General features: G+C 46.0%; 1 protein-coding gene across 4 annotated transcripts in view; it reads right to left on the bottom strand.

The window, feature by feature from the left end:
- The window catches only part of LOC137521378 (EF-hand domain-containing protein D2-like), a 195,333-nt gene that overhangs the window by 7,121 nt on the left and 173,792 nt on the right, over nt 1–14,420 (bottom strand). The gene's annotated exons all lie outside the window — the stretch shown is intronic.

Here is a 14,420-nt window from a genome sequence, read left to right as displayed (position 1 = left end):
TATATCTACCATGGAAGTTGTCATTGCTTTTTTGCTGTCTTCTTGCCTCCAATAAGTTAACAGCCAGATTTTCTGCATCTGAACTATTTACAGCATTTCTTGCATGGCTGCTACTAACTGCATCTATTGATCACTAATATACTAACACCGGTTTGCCATCATATGCCATTCCTCAGCCGCTACTGGCTGTTATGAACTTCATCATCTATGTGCCATTGTGATTACAGCCACATTCTTTCATCAGCATCATCTTTTGCCCTCCTCTGGAGCACAGGAATCCTAGAGTTTGCCACACTGGGGACTGCAGCCCCCTTTTTTGGTGTTGGTCTAGCGCATGGGGAGAATTTTTATGGGTTTAGTTGTGGGGGGGGGGGGGGGGGGGGTTTATAGGGTCTTCGGTTTTGTGTTTTTGTATTTACTGTGCATGTATATGTGATTGTTATTAATAAAATGTTGTTTGTCTTTCTCATGCACCTAAGAGCCAATTCTCATTCCTTTTCCACTTAGCCATTCAGTCCTTACAGGACATACGAGGTGACATGTGACATGATGAGATAGACGTGTGTATGTACAGTGCTGAGGACACAGATAACTATGCTGTGTTCCTTTTTTTCTTTCTCTGCCTGAAAAAATTAAGCATCAGGTATAAAAGTGACAGTTTCTGCCCAGGTCAGGACTGGGTCGGACTATAGCATAACCCTCACTGATAAGTAATTACAGCCATAAAAACACTCTCCTGTCAGTAAATGGCTTCTGAGAGCAGGAAAGCGATAAAAAGGGTCAAAAAGTCATAGATTTTAGCTCTGGCATACTTCAATGAAGGTGTCATTGAGCAGAGACAAAGAAACAGCAAAAACTTAAAAACTAGATTTAAGTATAAAATAGAACTGTGGGATGTCTAAAAAAAGTCATTTTTAGGAGGAGGAGGATAGATACAATTATTTTTCTCACCAGTTTATTTTTGCCTCGGATTTTTTTAAAGTTGGGCACACATTCTGTGGTGGTGCTGCCACCTTATGGGCAACAGGAGCAAGGAGTCCTAAACCCATTCCAACAGTATAAGATAGCAGGTAGATCAGAATTTAAGTTATCATTGTAGTCCAATAAATCCAGCATGTTCTAAATAAAAGTAACTCCCTAAGGTAAGTTAATTCAAAGTTTTGAATACGCTTTCCCCTTGTTGCTTGCAATAGGATTTCAGTGGTTCTGAAAACAGAATTTGTAGTGGGACACAGATTTTTTTTCTATTTGTCTATTCTTATTTCTCAAGTCACACATACCTTCCTCCAGGTCTCTTAAAGCGGAACTGTAGATAGAAAATAAACACATTGTTTCACTTACCTGGGGCTTCCCCAAGCACCCAGCAGTTGTGCTGTCCCGCGTCGGTCCTGCCCGAGCCTCCGTTCTCCCGCCGCCGCTCCATCATGTACCTCGACTTGTAAGTCGATGCCAGTGCTGCCCTGCCAAGCGTATGCTTTCTTCGCATTCCCCTCTGCAATAGCGGGGAACGCAAGAAAGGATACGCGTGGCCAGAGCCGCGCAGGCTCAGTGGCCAGGCAGCCAAACCGAAAGTAGCTGGCGGCGGGAGAACGGAGGCTCGTCGAAGCGGCGCGGAACAGGACGGCTGCTGGGGGCTTGGGGCAGCCCCAGGTAAGTGAAACAATGTGTTTATTTTCTCTCTACAGTTCTGCTTTAAACTGCCCTCTGTCACATACAAATCACATCCTCACCTCTCTCATCTCTGCCTACTACTCCTACTTGCTGCCGGGGACATACCACTCAATCCAGGACCCTCTCCCAGACCTCACTGCACTCTGGTAAACACCACATCCCGCACTGACCATCCTCACTCCTCCACACACATTAACCGAAGTAACCTGATCACCATTCCTTGCCTTTCCAGCTTCCCCCTCCCATATCTGGGGCCAGGGCCGAGCCTGGGCAGGTGCAAGGCACCCAGGCGCCTGTCTCTAAGAGGCGCTGCCTGGCTGCCGCTCTCCCCCCTTTGGACGCTGCGTCAGACCTCGATCAGGCGGCGACCAACAGTACGGGCGCTAGGCCCTAGCACGCCGCACTGATATGCAGAACTGACATCACTTCCGCATATAGAGCGGGTGTGTCCGGTCGGGTCGCCCGCTGATCGAGGTCTGACGCTGCTGCAAGGTGAGGGGGGGGGGGGGGGGGCGGCGGCGGCTAGAGGGAGGGGGGCCTCCTGTCACTCACTAACTAAAGGGGTCCCTGTCACTCACTACCTAAACAGGGTCCCTATATACTGGGACATATAACCCTGCCTACATATACTGGGACATATACCCCTGCCTACATATACTGGGACATATATCTCTGCCTACATATACTGGGCACATATATCCCTGACTACATATACTGGGGACATATAATGCCCCTGCCTACATATACTGGGCACATATATCCCTGGCTACATGTACTGGGCACATATATCCCTGACTACATATACTGGGTCATATACCCCTGCCTACATATACTGGGGACAAATAATACCCCTGCCTACATATACTGGGCACATATATCCCTGGCTACATATACCTCTGGCTACAGGTACAATGCACATATATCCCTGACTACATATACTGGGGACACTAGCTGTTTGTCATTATGTGCATTTGCTGGTGAAAAGCTGTCTCTTATGTGCATTTACTGGTGAAAAGCTGTCTCTTATGTGCATTTGCTGGTGAAAAGCGGTCTCTTATGTGTATTTGCTGGTGAAAAGCGGTCTCTTATGTGCATTTACCGGTGAAAAGCGGTCTCTTATTCTGTGCATTTACTGGTGAAAAGCGATCTCTTATGTGCATTTACTGGTGAAAAGCGGTCTCTTATGTGCATTTACTGGGGAAAAGCTGTCTCATGTGCATTTACTGATGAAAGGCTGTCTGTCATTACGTGCATTTGCTGGTGAAACACTCTCTCTTATGTGCATTTAGTGGGGACATTTTGTCAGTAAAAATAATCTTTTGTCAGTAAATTTTTAGGTATTTGTCAGTAAAAAATAACGTGAAAGGTTGACAACACTGGCAGGCTGCACGGCGCAACGGGAAAGATACAGGCAGCCCACCTCACGCTTGGGCTTGGCGGGGGGAGGAGCCGACGACAGCGAGCAAGAGTGGGGTGGCCGCAGGCAGCCATAAATACGCAGTGTGTGACTGCGTCGCACTCGCAGAGCCTCTCAGCCTGAGTCAGTCCATAGACTAGCAGACTCGCAGGCAGCCAAAGCCAGCCAGGAGCAAGCCCATGGAAGAGGGGTAGGAATGGGGTATCACATGCATGCGAAAAACTGTTGGAACACCACATTTACTCAGAGTTGTCTAACTTTCTCTCTGCTAATTCCCTGTTGGGGAACTTCCAGTCCGGCTTCCGCCCTCAACACTCTACTGAAACAATTCTCACTAAGGTTGCCAATGACCTTCTAGTTGCTAAAGCCAAAGGCAGATTTTCGGTACTAATACTCCTAGATCTGTCCTTCGCGTTGACACGGTTGATCGTACCCTACTTCTCCAGACCCTCTCAACACTGGGAATCAAGGGCCTAGCACACTCCTGGATCAACTCTTACCTGCCTGGACATTCCTTCATGGTCTCCTATGCCAATACCAACTCCTCCTCGCCCACTGTCTGTGGGAGTACCACAAGGCTCCTTCCTTGGACCCCTCCTCTTTTCCATTTACACCCACGGCCTGGGACAAATAATAAGCTCTTTTGGGTTTCAATGTCACCTCTATGCTGAAGACACCCAAATTTATTGTTCTGCCCCAGGCCTCTCCACACTACTATCAAAAGTCCCTGAATGTCTATCCGCTGTATCTACATTTATGTCATCTCGCCTCCTTAAACTCAATATGAGCAAAACAGATTGTGATATTTCCACCTTCGCTCTCTGTTCCACCTCCCATTGTCACAATCAATGTAGATAACACCCCAATAGCATCAACCCCCAAAGCTCGTTGCCTGGGGGTAACTCTGGACTCCGAGCTCTCCTTTATACCATATAGCAACACATTAACTACCTCCTGCTACTACCATCTCAAAAACATTTCCAGAATCCGTCCCTTCCTTTCACAAGAAGCAACTAAAATGCTTGTGCATGCCCTAATCATCTCCTGTAACACCCGACTCTGTGGTCTACCAAAAAACAGACTGGCACCTCTCCAATCCCTACTAAACTCCGCCCGTCTCATTCACCTCTCTTCTAGATCCTCTGAGGCAGCCCCTCTCTGCCAATCCCTCCATTGGTTACCAGTTGCCCAAAGGATCCAGTTTAAACTTCTCACGCTTGCATACAAAAACAAAGCTCTACACAAGCTATCGCCTCCATACATTTCCTCTTTAATCTCCAGATACCTCCCCGCCCGGACCCTCCGTTCCTCACAGGAGATGCTTTGTCCTCCAGCCTAGTCACCTCCTCTTACTCTTGTATCCCAAGACTTCTCACGGGCTATCCCTTTCCTTTGGAACGCTCTCCTTCAGCCTTTTCATCATGCCACGAGTCTAGAAACCTTCAAACGTACTCTGAAAATACACCTGTTCAAACAAGCCTATAATTTGCGATAGGCAGCACTGAAGGCACACTGGCTCACTCACTAACCCCTGTGTTTCCTTCCCTGTTGTATTCTTCCCACTACCATCTACATTGTAAGCTCGCAAGGGCAGGGACCTCCTCCTAGTGTTTCTGATATGCACATGTAATAACTACACATCAACTATGTATGTATTTGTATTTATTCTATTCAATGTCATGACTGTACAGTGTCTTGTATTTCTTATGTATATTTGTTCCCCATTATTTGTTTGTACTATGTACAGCGCTACGGAAGATGTTGGCGCTATATAAATAAATAATAATAATGGCAGCCACCATATGCGTCACCTGCTACATCATGTAACAAACAGATCAAGATCCTTATGGTTTATTGTTCTATCACTGAATACCTGTAAATGTTTATTGAACTATTACAATGGGTTTTTATTTTATTTTTTAATCATTGTCTTTTAAATAATGAAGTAGAATAAGTAAGATCAGCAATTAAAATGGCCAATCTTATTATGTATTACATGAGAATTCTGAAGTGAAAAATATGGTGTAAGAAAGAGCAACATACCCTGAAGTTGCCCAGCAGTAGGAGTTGACAGCTGGCTGTGTGGGGGAGGCTGCTGCTTGGTCCACAAGTAACATGCTGCTAAGAATTGCTAGGAGAGGAACATGTAGTCTTTCTAATAGTCTTAGAAAATTGTAGTCTGCAGCTCTGGAAGTCTGAGGTGGGGGAAATGCAGAGACTGGCTGGCACAGGGGCTCCTGTCCAGATACATTATCTCAGGTCAGCTCATTAAGGGGCTACACTACACTACACACAAGCTCTGCCACTGAGGGCGGCAAAGAGAAAACAACCACTGTGTCTAGGGGTTGGGCTTTAATTACTAAGTGACAGATGCTCAAACTCTTCCACTACACCTAAAAAATAAATAAATAAATAAATAAAAAAAAAAAATGCAAACACAAAGGCAGTTTCACCACAAGTTATTCTGAGTTCACACCAACCTATGAGGCGTACGCTGGCCGGTCAGTTGGGCGGAGGGCGAGCCGAATGATGGCTCACTCTAGTGCCGATGAATCACTGGGCGGCGTTTAATACCATTTTCCATCCAAGTCGCAGCGACTCGGAGGGAGAAGTAATTCGGAGACTGATGATTGCCAGAACCCTAAATTAACCTTATGCAGGGTGCAGACAGGGTGCATCGCAGCTATAGCCATTCTTTGCCGCTACACCCCTCCGTGCATGCGCCCAGATGACCTGCTTCGCCCTAAGAGGGTGTGCCCACAGCAGCGTTGTGATTTGGTGCATGTGCTGGTTTGGTTTATCCAAAAACCGCTTTGCAAAATCGCAGTCACCAAGTCCCAGCAATTTTTGGTGTGCACTAGCCTTAAAGGCCTTACGATGTGAGAATGGTAAAAAAAAAAAAGTTAAATACCTGGCTGCAAGTTTTATCCACAGAGGACACCATCCGCGCACTCTGTTTCATTCCGCCGTGGTTTCTTATTTTCAGCCTGAGGTCGGGACCGGACCCGATCCCTCGGATTGTCTGCATTTGCCCCATTAAAGATGGCTGTCAGGTCCTGCCACGCCTGTGCAGTTCTCGTAGCCGCGAGTGCGGATGCGCACATCTGAGTCCTCCTCCAGCTCCGTCAAGGCTCCCAGCAGTCTTGCGCACTTTACGTCCACGAGACTGCCGGGAGCCATGATGGGGCTGTAGCAGCCGCACTCACAGCTATGAGAATTGCGCAGGCGCGGCAGGACCTGGCGGCCATCTTTAATGGGGCTAATGCAGACAACCCAATGGATCAGGTCGGGTCCTGACCTCAGGCTGAAAATAAAAAAGAAACCACGGCACAGATGGCATCCGATAGGTAGATAAAACTTACAGCCAGGTATTTAACTTTTTTTTACCATTCTCGCATTGTAAGTCCTTTAAAGAGACTCAGAGATGAGTCAAGTGGATGTTTTTGTTTTTTTACTTACCTGGGGCTTCTTCCAACCCCATAAGTATGGATGCATTCCTCGCAGTCCTCACGGAATCCTCCGTTCAGCCGCAATCAACTCCCAGTACTGGGCTCAGTTTGACTGAGTGACGTCAGCCGGGGTCTTCTGCGCTTGCGCAAATGGTCCACTCATGCGCAGAAGGCCCCCCGCTGACGTCACTGAGGCGTACACCCGAGAAGCTTGCAGCTTAACGGAGGCACTCGGGAGGACAGCGAGGAACACATCCATGCTTATGGGACTGGAGGAAGCCCCAGGTAAGTAAAAAACGGCCACTTGACTCATCTCTGAGTCTCTTGAAGGCCTCTTTTCAACTAGCAGCTGAAGGCAGTGAATTTGCTCAGCCTGTCAGCTGCTTCCATCCATCAGCCAGTGCCTTGCAGGTGGTGGATAGTCAGTCCCCCCCCATAGAGTTGCATCAGAGCACAGTAGTTGCCGCGCTCAGACGCAACGCGAGTCCTTTTTTTCTGCTGCCGGGTAACTCCACTGTGTGTCAAACGTGACACACGTGGAATTATCTAACACTGCTATTCTGCTGCATGTTATTGCAGCTGAATGGCGCTTGTGGCCGGGTGGTTGAATTGCTAAATAAATGAGTAGTTCAGCTGTTTGTGGAAAAGAGGTCTCAGATAGGTCCCTGGTTTGATATGATATTAGCCTCGCTGTTTCTAGGAACAGGAGCCTCCAGTAGTGGCTGTCTTCAGAGTAACTAACAGTGATGTGTACTGATCACATGACACCCAGACAGTAAATGCAGAGAGAATTGCAATAATGGGGTGAATGAGAAGCCATTATTCATCTCTGCTGACAGCCAATCCCAGTAGTGTGTGTGAATTCTCTAGTGACATGAATAGGCAGCGCTCTGCAGTGCTGGCAGCAGAATGGAGTAATGAACACTCTAGCACGAGAACAGAAAAACCTCTGCTGACTCCAACCAGCAGCAGCAAATTACTGACTAGTCAGTTCCAGAGCTGCATCCAGACTGTGCACTACAGTCATGGCCGAAAAGTTCTGAGAATGGCACAAATACTGGTTGTCACAAAGCTTGCTGCTTCAGTTTTAAAGGGGAACTTCAGCCTAAACAAACATACTGTTATCAAGTTACATTAGTTATGTTAATTAGAATAGATAGGTAATATAATCTCTTACCCACCCGGTTTTAAAAAAACAGGCAAATGTTTGTGATTCATGGGGGCAGCCATCTTTTTGGTTGAAAGGAGATGACAAGGAGCAGGAGACAGTTCCAACTGTCCTGATTACCCCTCCCAGCTGCACACGCTAGGCTTCAAATGTCAAATTCAAAATGTAAAAAAAAAAAAAAAAAAAATGCACCAAAACAGCAGAACAGGAACAACATCAGAAATCCCATCATGCTTTGCACAGCATCAGGGGAAAAAAGCCCGGGCAGTTTTCTTCTGTGCAAGTAAAAATTAGGCTTGTATAAGAGAAAAAGTTCTGATGCTGTGAAATTGTTAAAGAAACACCAAGCCTTTTCAGTGCTTGAGTCGATTTTTAGTCCGGAGGTTCACTTTAATGATGGGAATATGCATATACTCCACAATGCTATAAAGAGTGATCAGATGAATTTCAAAGTTCTTCTTTTCCATGAAAATTAACTTAATCCCAAAAACTCATTTCCACAGCATTGCAGCCCTGTCACAAAAGGACCTGCTGAGATCATTTCAGTAATCTTCTCGTTAACACAGGTTGAAAGTTCTGTCATGTTGATTGAGTTACAATATCAAACTGGATGCTTAAAGGACAACTTTGGTGAGAAGAATACAGAGGCTGCCATATTTATTTCCTTTTTAACAATACCAGTTGCCTGGCAGACATGCTGGTCTATTTGGCTGCTGTAGTCAGGGCCGGATTTGTGGCAAGGCCTCCTAGGCCATGGCCTAGGGTGGCAGCAGAGAAAGGGTGCTGGTACTTAAGCAGTTAACAGCCAACCCCCAGCACATAGACCCGGTTCGCAGCCCCCTTCATTTTTTTCGCTGCCACATTGCGGTTGGCAGCTACAGACCTCTTGCAGAGTCGCGAGCGGAAGGAGTATAGGTATATAGTAGCTTTTCCAGCTTAGTTGTGCAGTCACCCACCTCTCCTGGCTGGAACAGAGTCCACTGCAACACCAAAACTTCCTCTTCCCCTCAGCTGCCACTGTGTGTCTCTCCTCCAAGGCATCTCTCACATGTGATGCATCGATAGGAGAATCACTAACTATACTCCTGCTCACAACTCTGCAGGAGGTCTGTAGCTGCCCACCATCGGCGCTGCAGCAGATTCAGAGCCAGGAGAGGTGAGTGAAACCTCAGCTTAGGGGGAAAAGCTACTACCTATTCTGTGGGGGTCTGACTACACAGGAAGCTGGCTACAACTTACAACTACATGGTGGGGGGGAGGCTACTAGCTCTATTACATTTGGGGGGGGGGGGGTTGGCTACTAGCTATACAACATGGGGGTGGGGAGGGGGTGGCTAGTATAGGAGAGGGAGGGTGGGAGACAATCTGGCTACTTATACTGCAGGAGGGTTAGGGGGGGGGGTCATCTTATAGTGTCGGAGAAAATGTGTGTGTACGTTGGAGGGGGGCTTTGGTTGACATGCTGTTGGTCAGGGGGTGGCTGGTGACAGTGGGCCTTGGGTGGTTAAAAGTACAAATCCTGCCCTGGCTGTAGTGCAACACCAGAAACAAGCATGCAGCTAATCTTGTCAGGTCTGACAATGTCAGAAACACCTGATCAGCTGCATGCTTGATCAGGGTCTATGGCTAAAAGTGTTAGAGGCAAAGGATCCGCAGTATAGCCAGACAACTAGTATTGTTTAAAAGGAAATAAATACAGTGGTTTGCAAGTATTCGGCCCCCTTGAAGTTTTTCACATTTTGTCATATTACTGCACCAAACATGAATCAATTTTATTGAAATTCCATGTGAAAGACCAATACAAAGTGGTGTACATGTGAGAAGTGGAACGAAAATCATTCGTGATTCCAAACATTTTTTACAAATAAATAACTGCAAAGTGGGGTGTGCGTAATTATTCAGCCCCCTTTGGTCTGAGTGCACTCAGTTGCCCATAGACATTGCCTGATGAGTGCTAATGCCTAAATAGAGTGCACCTGTCTGAAATCTAATGTCAGTACAAATACAGCTGCTCTGTGACGGCCTCAGCGGTTGTCTAAGGGCCTGTTTCCACTACACGCAGAATGGATGCAGAAAACTGACTCCAATAATTGCCTATGGGAAAATTTGCATCAGAAAAATCGCGTTTAGTGGAAACCGGTCCATAGACATTCATTGAAGTAAGTTTTTCTGCATCCAAACTGTGTTTAGTGGAAACAGGCCCTAAGAAAATATTGGGAGCAACAACACCATGAAGTCCAAAGAAAACACCAGAAAGGTCAGGGATAAAGTTATTGAGAAATTTAAAGCAGGCTTAGGCTACAAAAAGATTTCCTAAGCCTTGAACATCCCACGGAACACTGTTCAAGCGATCATTCAGAAATGATAGGAGTATGGCACAACTGTAAGCCTACCAAGACAAGGCCGTCCATCTAAATTCACAGGTTGAGCAAGGAGAGCGCTGATCAGAAATGCAGTCAAGAGGGCCATGGTGACTCTGGACGAGCTGCAGAGATCTACAGCTCAGGTGGCGGAATATGTCCATAGGACAACTATTAGTCGTGTATTGCACAAAGTTGGCCTTTATGGAAGAGTGGCAAGAAGAAAGCCATTGTTAACAGAAAAGCATAAAAAGTCAGTTTGCTGTGTCCCCCACATGGCTTGTGGCAAACTGCTAACATGTGGAAGAAGGTGCTCTGGTCAGAGACCAAAATTAAATTTTTTGGCCAAAATGCAAAACGCAATGTGTTGTGGAAAACTAACACTGCACATCACTCTGAACACACCATCCCCACTGTCAAATATGGTGGTGGCAGCATCATGCTCTGGGGGTGCTTCTCTTCAGCAGGGACAGGGAAGCTGGTCAGAGTTGATGGGAAGATGGATGGGCCAAACACAGGGCAATCTTGGAAGAAAACCTCTTGGAGTCTGCAAAAGACTTGAGACTGGGGCGGAGGTTCACCTTCCAGCAGGACAATGACCCTAAACATAAAGCCAGGGCAACAATGGAATGGTTTAAAACAAAACATAACCATGTGTTAGAATGGCCCAGGCAAAGTCCAGATCTAGATCCAATCGAGAATCTGTGGCAAGATCTGAAAAGTGCTGTTCACAAACCCTGTCCATCTAATCTGACTGAGCTGGAGCTGTTTTACAAACAGAATGGGCAAGGATTTTAGTCTCTAGATGTGCAAAGCTGGTAGAGACATACCCTAAAAGACTGGCAACTGTAATTTCAGCAAAAGGTGGTTCTACAAAGTATTGACTCAGGGGGCTGAATAATTACGCACACCCCACTTTGCAGTTTTTATTTTTTTTATTTTTGGAATCTTGTATGACGTGTACACCACTTTTTATTAGTCTTTCACGTGAAATTCCAATAAAATTGATTCATGATTAATGCAGTAATATGACAAAATGTGGAAAACTTCAAGGGGGCCGAATACTTTTGCAAACCACTGTATGGCAGCCTCCATATCCTTCTTGCTTCAGTTGTCATTTAAAAAGGAGGGTGATGCTTGAAATCATTGTTCTTCCATAGTTGCCTGCAAGGAAACATCAAAGCTAGCAAGGAAACATGCAATCATCGTGTTGCAAAAAAAGGTGCTCCACAGGCAAGGATACTGGCGCTACTAAAATTGCGCCTAAATCAACCATTTATTGGATCATCAAGGACTTCAAGGAGAGGTTTAATTGTTGTAAAGAAGGTTTCAGGTAACCCGAAAAACTCCAACAAGCATAAGGACCGTCTCCTAAGAGGATTCAGCTGTGGGATAGGAGTGCCACCAGTGCAGAGCTTGCTCTAAGACTTTTGGGGGACAACCTGGCGAAGACTTTTGGGGGGCAACCTGGTGTCAAGAAGAGCAGAAAAAAAGCCACGGCTCTCCAAGAAAAACATCAAGGACAGGTTGATATTCTGAAAAACATACAGGGGTTGGACTGCTGAGAATTTTCTCTGAAAAAGCACCTTTCCAAATATTTGGGGCATCTGACAAAATTATTGTCTGGAGAAGAAAAGATTAGCACTACCACTAGTCCTGTCTCAAGCCAACAGTAAAGCAACCTGAGAAATAAGAGCACAGCCATGAATAAAAAATGGTACCAAAAAGGCGCCCACTTCTTCCAACCATCCAAGAATAATTTAATGAAGAACCATGCATTTGCCAGCATGATGGAGCACTGCGTCATGAGGCGTCATAAAGTGACAACTAAGTGGCTTGGGGAACAAAACATTGAAATTTTAGGTCCATAGGTCCAATTGAGTCCTCATATGCTGAACCATGGACCCTAGCTGGTCTGCTGCACACATCACACAGGCACCTACCATCAAAATTTAAAAGCACCAAATGTTAAAGGATACCATAGTGACTTAGAGGGAGCTATGTAAAATATTTTCAATAGAAGTAAAAATCCACTGCGCTCTCATTCCATAGCCACGATCTAAAATTGAAGAGACAAGCTACACATCGCGTGATATTGTAACAACATAAATGCAGCAAGACCCGTGTAGTTGTGAACACTCTGTGCTTTCACTCGTGACACCACCACCCAATACTGGAGAGGCTCACCAGATTCAAACCACCTCGCTTTGCAGATGGATCTCTCGCTTTGCTTTATGTCTCACTCAGGCACATCAGTGAGGCACATCCATTTGTAGGTATCAAAAAGATTTAATGTCTTCATAAAATAACAACTAAAACATAATAAGATAACACCTCATTGCGCAGTAAGTTAAAACAATTGGCACATATCCGCGCTTCTCGCGCCTCCTAACTACTCACAGGCTCCACAAAGGTATCAAGCGTGTCACAGCGGCTCTCCTAGGGCCCTTGTAGATGTACTCCAAATCCCTGCGGCGTCCCGCCGGTTGGAAACTCCACTCTGCTCCGGGCTTCCGCTTGCTCGCCTAAGGGGGCGTGTCTAGGTCTGGCGTACTGGCTCCGCCCTACGCGTTTCGTCATCAAAACAGACTCATCAGGGGCTAGCGTGGCCAGTACGCAAGCCGCCCTATATACCTCCTCATCTTCCGTGACGCAACTTAATGCTTTGGCTCTGCCCAATGAGCAGCCGCCATGACGCGCTGCACAGGATCTAATGGCAGCCGCATCACATATGCATAAACTCTATGCGCCCTACTAAAAACATTAAAACAATGAACATTACCAAGCATAAATTTACATGGAATATGTATAGCAAGCAATATTATGTACAACAAGCGATATTAAAATAGGTGCCTCCCCCCCCTCCCACGCTCCAACCATTACATAACATCCTCACACATCAATGGCTGCCATCTTGTGGCTGGTCTTGATATTACACAGCATATCCAGTAACAAGTATATCAATTATTAAACTAGCCGAGTGCCCTCCCGCAATGATATCAGTGGGATGGATTAAATCCCACTAGCACCACCTACCCAAAGCGGAATCAGTTGACCCCCAATGTCCTATTATATATACGTGAACCCTCACCTATCCCTGTCATCAGATACTCACCTTAATTGCCATCTGCCCTCCTAACCATAACCCTTTATTCTATCTCAGTATACTGAACTAGTCATTAGAAATATAGCAGTTTAAATCAAACTCTATATTCATACCTGCGGGGGCAAGGGTCCCCAGCTGATATATCCACCTACCCTCCGCCTGTGAAATGTCCTTCACTTTACTTGCACCTATGAAAAGTTTAAATAAATTTGAAGCGTATATTGATGTGAATAAATATGTGAGGCGGATTAATATGAAGAAATATTTCTTGGGAAAAAATAATCTCCGAGTGGGAGTGGATCACACACAGGGGCAATACAAGCACACACAGTTTAGGAATAAGTCCCTATTTAACCCACAAGACACAGGGAAAGATAGCACGGTGGAAACATTCAAGAAGGCTGTGCTTGGGGATTTGGAAGTTCTCCGGATTAAAAAAGAAAAAGGTAAATATAGGGTGGCACAGGAGATCAAACAACTGGCAGAAGATAAAGATTTAATTTTGAAGCCAGCAGATAAGGGAGGGGGGTTGGTGATTTTGAGTGGAGACCAATATAGGGCGGAAATGGGGAAAATAGTGGGGGACAGAGAAACCTATGGGAGGTTGGGAGGAAATCCGACCAATGAGTTTAAGAAAGTGTTGGGGGGGATATTGCTCGACGGGGAAAAAGAGGGTATCATCAGTACACAGGAACTGAATTATTTACTACCTACAGTGCCACGCATCCCTGTAATATATTATAATCCGAAAATACATAAGGACCAAAGAAACCCCCCTGGGAGGCCCATTGTGAGCGGGGTAGGCTCCTTGACCCAAAGAATTGGTGAGTATGTAGATATTTTTTTGCAGGATGAGGTGGCTAAATTACCGAAACTACTCAGGGACACCAAGCACCTGCTACAGATAATGGAGGGGGTGGCGGTGAGTGGGGATGACTGGCTGGTTACGGCCGATGTGTCGTCCCTGTACACCGTCATCCCCCATGGGAAAAGTTTGGGGCTGGTGGAAGATGCCCTGAAGGGGGGTTCGGAGCTGCATGATTTGCAGATCCAGTTTATATTGAAACTTTTGTCATATTCTCTCCGGCATAATTACTTCTGGTATGATGGACGATATTATATACAACGACAGGGCTGTGCGATGGGAGCGAAGTTCGCTCCCAGCGTTGCAAACATTTATATGGGTAAGTGGGAAGAGTTGGTGTTGAATAGAGATAGCAGGGGTCGTATTGTACTGTGGACTAGGTTC

Source organism: Hyperolius riggenbachi, chromosome 6, assembly GCF_040937935.1.
Source record: "Hyperolius riggenbachi isolate aHypRig1 chromosome 6, aHypRig1.pri, whole genome shotgun sequence".
NCBI classification, from domain to species: domain Eukaryota; kingdom Metazoa; phylum Chordata; class Amphibia; order Anura; family Hyperoliidae; genus Hyperolius; species Hyperolius riggenbachi.
The sequence above is the reverse complement of the archived record's forward strand: the minus strand, read 5'-3'. Positions and strand labels throughout refer to the sequence as shown.